This window comes from Adiantum capillus-veneris, chromosome 16 (assembly GCF_014529385.1).
Source record: "Adiantum capillus-veneris isolate H3 chromosome 16, ASM1452938v2, whole genome shotgun sequence".
Classification (NCBI taxonomy): Eukaryota; Viridiplantae; Streptophyta; class Polypodiopsida; order Polypodiales; family Pteridaceae; genus Adiantum; species Adiantum capillus-veneris.
In genome coordinates, this window is record NC_140946.1 from 34,492,573 (window position 1) to 34,498,040 (window position 5,468).

Sequence of the window (5,468 nt, forward strand, 5' to 3'; positions counted from 1 at the left end):
TCCATGTCACAAGAGGGTTCAATAGCAACTTACACATTCAAGACACTATCACGCTTCTTGGGTGGACCCGTGCTGCCCAAAAGTGCAGATAAAGTCATTCTTGTGGACAAAGTGTTTGCTAGAGATTGTTTTGGTTACTGCCCGGGCTATACAGGTGGTCGGGCAGCGTATTACTACACCTACACAGCAATGGCACTAGCTCTTGGTAGACAAAACCCAGATGAACTTTTAGAGTATGGCAAACATCTCATGATTCTTTACAAGGGTGACGTGCCAAAAAACAAAATTGAACCTTCAAAATCTTGATACACTTCAAGTAGCAATTGTATAAGATCATGTATTACATAAATTTTGTACAATCTCATCCACTCAGAGTATCTTTCTCCACTTGTGATTCACATACACCATTGTCTCTCTCCACCTTCGTTGACTTTCACGAGCTCCGGAGTTGTTGTATGCCATTGATCTTTTAACTTTTTGTTGTTGTAAATGTCTGATGGCTTGTGCTGTTGCTGAATTTGCCAAGACTTCTTTTGATTGCATTTGATGAATGATTCTACGATAGAACCATTCAAATAGTTCTCTCAAACTGTTAGCCTTGATTCGAGAGCCACCATGTCGTGTGTGCCTGAAATAAGCATTTCTCGCCATGTAATGAGACTTTTCCATCCCTTGGGTATTCCATATTGCCGGGCTCACATACTTTTGTATAAAATATGGTAAATGATTGAAGATGATGTGCTGGATATGAAAACAGATTAGTTAGAATGTTTTACACTCACATATTTGCACATAAGAGAGAATGAAATACACGATAATACCATGTAGTGAGTAATCTGGGTGTCTGTCCATGCTGTCTTGAATGATTTTTTCAGAAGGTTGAGATTCTCCTTGAACTTGTTCATATCACCTTGTGACCAGTCATCTTTGTCGCACATCAAAAATAGGATGTCTATTGATCGCCAAACCTCAGCCTTCGCGTTACGAGTAGTTGGTTCTTGGTCTTTGACTGCAATATGTAGCTTTTTCCATCTCTGATACTCTACCTTGCTAACATAAGATGTGTTATATATTTTTCCATGTTTTGTTAGCTTCGGATCTCTTGTACCTTGGGGTTTAGATAAAAACCTCCGTGCCTTCACCCAACTGATGGATGGTTTGCATGGGACATCCTTCTCAGCAGTTGATCTCTTTTCATCCCGCTGGATTTTCACATTGCCACCATGAAGCCCCATATCCGACAGTACCATTTCTAAGCACTGCAGGGCTACTTGTCGTTCTGCCGAGTTCTTAATCTTCCAAGCAAACCCGATATATAAGTAGACCAATTTCTCCACAATTCTACAAAGGGCATGCATTGTACAAATGTGGACATTCACAAGTGGTATTTTCAAAACCGCTCGAAAAGCAGGATCCTCAATGTGGCCTGTTGGAGCTTTTCTCCACCACTTTGGGTCCATGACCTTTGCAGGCTCCATGCAGAACAAACACGGCGACTTTGCCATTGCACCCATTCCACAATTATACATGCACTTTAATGTTTTGAGGTCACCTGCAAGATGCCACTGAACTTGAAAGTCTCCCCTTCCATCTAGACGTAGTACCTCTCCCTGGTTAGTCTGTCGATCAATCACCTCCGGAATATTAGTTCGATGGAACACCCAATATAGAATCTCATGATCTTATTTCTTTACCTACAACACAAAATAAATGAGACTTAAGTAGATGTGAACATTTGAGCTTACCTAAGAATATCGCTTACCTCAAACGCACCAAGCCACCATATGTTAGATTCTGATTGAACACTAAAATATAAAGGATCATCACTGGGACACTTTGAGAGGGCTCTATTCATTAAAGTAATAGTAACACGCTCTAGCTTTTTCTCTTTAACAAGCTCACACTCATCCAGTTTTAACACAAAATGTAATACCCCTCGTGACTCGTCAAATGTGATGTTGTAAAACTCCACCATTCTCTTCTGTAATATCCGCAGGTCCATAAAAATATTATTAAACTCATCATATGCCATGTTTGCTCCATGGCCACTGTAAGTTGCTTTAATATGAAAGGGCTGTCCAAGATAGTCTCCTTGTGTCTCGTTAAGCTGAAGCCTCTCTTTCCAAACACTTGAGGCTGATGGTAGAAGTTTGGATTTTATACCCTTCTTAACAAAGATGGATGAGATAGACTTTTGGATAGCCGAATATCCTCTTTTGCTTACACCAAGTGAATCAAGTGTGCCTTGTATCTCTTTTGCAGGCATTGAGTTCTCTGAAATAAAGCGGTCAACTACATTTCGTTGTAGGACCTTAAACTTCTTGTCATGTACTATATCTGCTGCCAGGCTTCTACTTATAAGTGGCTTCAATCTCTTTCCTATATTGGCTTTGGGGTCAATGTTTTCCTTGTCAGGATAGATTGAATCTCTACATGAAGACAATGTATAAGTAAATAATAGAAAATTTGCTTCACATGAAAACAATGCATAACAAGAAAAAACAAAAAGATTACTTAACTAAGACAATTTAGCCAACCAAGAAGTATCACCTTAATGCTCGAATTCTTTTCTTGAGACCTCCTTATGAAACCTGCAATGTTTCAAGATTGCGCAATTTCTTCTTTCGGATACGAGCACCCAAGATGGTGTCCTTCATTTGACAACTTCGCACCTTTCCTTTCAGTTCTTGTACCTCTGTTTTATGTTGCAAAATGGTAACCTGATCTGTAGAATGTAAATGTGAAAGGCAAACAATCTCACATTGTTGAGCTTGGAGAATGCCCTTGTAAGTTTCAGCTTCTCTTGTAAGAGATTTACAATAACCCAGAAGTCCCTTTTCTCCATCACCAGCAAAGGTCAATAAGCTTGTAGGATTGACAAATGGTGGAGACGCATTAGTCATTGGATTCTTAGGGTAGAGAGAGCCTCTCGTCCAGATATCTATGTGTTTAGCTCCCTGAGCTCTGAGCGTGTCTATGGAAGCGGGAGGTATATGTGTGTTTGTTTTACTACGCTTAATCAATGGTTGGTACTCATTGTCCAAATCAATGTGAAGGTGATATTTGGCTCGTTTCTGGGTAACATTTGTGCCATTTGAAGAGTGCGCCATCAGCCAAATGTGCAGGTTTAATGGAAAGTGAATAGCGGCTGCGCCTTCGTCCCTCCATGTTAGCCTCATTCCCTCCATATTGACGAGGTTCATTGAATGCAACGGAAAAGAGGATTATCCCTCAATCACTACGAACGAATGTTTAGAAGAGTAAGGAATCTACTTAAAGTACACTTTTTGAACTTTTACTCTGAAAGAACCAGCTCTATTATTTGCCATTTTTTCTAGAGAGAGAGTGCAAAAAATACATTTTCTTAGAAGGCCCTCCAAATGACCTCCGAAATTCCCTAATGCAATTGGTCATCAATTATCTATCCGCAGACTAACTTTGCAATTTTAGCCACAAATTTCACTCCAAAGGTCCAAATCTTACCAAATTTGGTTTGTGGGCTTATTACAACATGGTGAAGCTAGTGGTATACAGACTTGGTCAAAAAAGTTGGAAAATAGGGCAGATGTAAATAATCGCAATTATTTACTTCTGACAAATTTTTGCAGATTTTTGGTCAACTGAGCATATACACATGTTTATCACATCAACATAAGCCTATGAATCACATTTCAACAAGTTTGGATAAATTTTCCCTTAATTTATACTCAAGATTCAAAAAGTCAATACAAACTTTAGTTTTTACCCATTTTTTGCTAGTTTAGTGATCCAAATCTCTTGGGCCTTTACAAAAGTTGTTTGTACACATACAATGAGTCAATGGTATGAACCTTGGCCAATTTAGAGCAAAAAGTTAATAATCATGATTATTAACTTTAGGCTTAAAATGAGCACTTTTTTGCAATTTTCTCAAAGACAGTCTTTACATGGCGTATTTTAAGCCTATAAATCAAGTCAAAACTTAATTTGGCCTAAAATGTCAAGAAAAAGTAAATAATATGAGTTTTGGCCAACTCTTGAAATTTTTACCTCGAAGTGTCGTTGAGCTTACCCACTGGTTCAAACAACTCTTAGGCTTACTTTCCAATCAGATTGAGTGGATTCGAGTCTTTTCGAGCTATTTCTAATCGTAGACCTGCAATTTTGCAACTTCCAATAACAACTCACACTTGATTCTTTTAGAGAGAGCAATGTTCTGAAATCCAACTCGGATCCTACTTACCCTACTCCTAGATTCTCATGCAATGGGGTTGTGGAAAGTGTCCACAAACACTCGTTTTCTTGTGTTTTTAATGTTTTTCAGAGCCTTGATCTTAATACTTGTCTCATCTACCAATCATTCTCCAAATCCTAATCTAAATCTACAATCCTACAATCCTAAAGGTACTCAGCAAGTACGATTACTTCCGAGCTACCTCTACACAGCAAAAGACGACAATCTTAAGCTATGCGATTTCTAAAAGAAATTAGGCCACGGGTCAGCGACGCCAAAAGCTACGAAATACTGTGAATGGCTTACATCAATGCGTAGATCTCTTACCTGCAGTTGCAATGCAACAAACGCATTCGCAATGTGACAATCGAGGAGGGAGTAGCAAGCGCGAGAAGGAGAGAAGTGAGCGCCATTAGCTCACGCTGTGTATTTCTTATCCAAAAACTTATAAAAAAACTTACAAAAATTGGCTTTTATACCTTAGCCAAGGTTTTTGGGTGGTCAAAACTAATAATCTGGAGTTCTATCAAAGCTGGGTGATGATTGTCTGATACAATCTGGAAGCTTGTAGCCCCGGCTCATTAATTACAAAGTTTATCCGAAAAAATAGGAGTTACAATATTCTCGATTTATCAAAATAATAATTTGTTTACAAAGAGAACTCTGAAAAATGGTGTTCGTATTAGCTTGCTGCTAACAATGGCCGATGCAATTATTATTGCCTACTTTGAGAGTGGCAAAGAAATCAAAATGGATGGGACATGAACTCTTGAGAGGGTTGAAGAATTGGAAAAAAATGAATGAAGAAAGGCTTGCAACCATAGCTCATATTATGCTCAAAAACAAAAATAGAGACAATTTTTTGACTCATTTAATCACAAAACAGTTCAAGAGGGGGACCTAGTTTTAGTATAATATATAAAGCAACACGTCCCAAAACTCAAAAAGAAATGTAATGGACTATTTGTAAATGAGGATTCTCACCTAGTGGGTCTGTAAACATTTCCCCTTTGGATGGAGATGTCATGGCCAATTGGATTAGTAGTTGCATTAGAAAATTTTGTAGGTCATTTGGAGGGCCTTGTAAGAAATTGTATTTCTCTCTCTAGAAACTTTTTATAAATTGCACTTGCACCTTGTGAGTACGTCCAAAAGGACAACCAGAAACTCTAAAAAGTAGATTTATATTCCCAATCGTCTTTGAAAACGGTCACTTTTTTATTTAATGCGAGCGTCTTTTTCAAGAGGCAGGTGC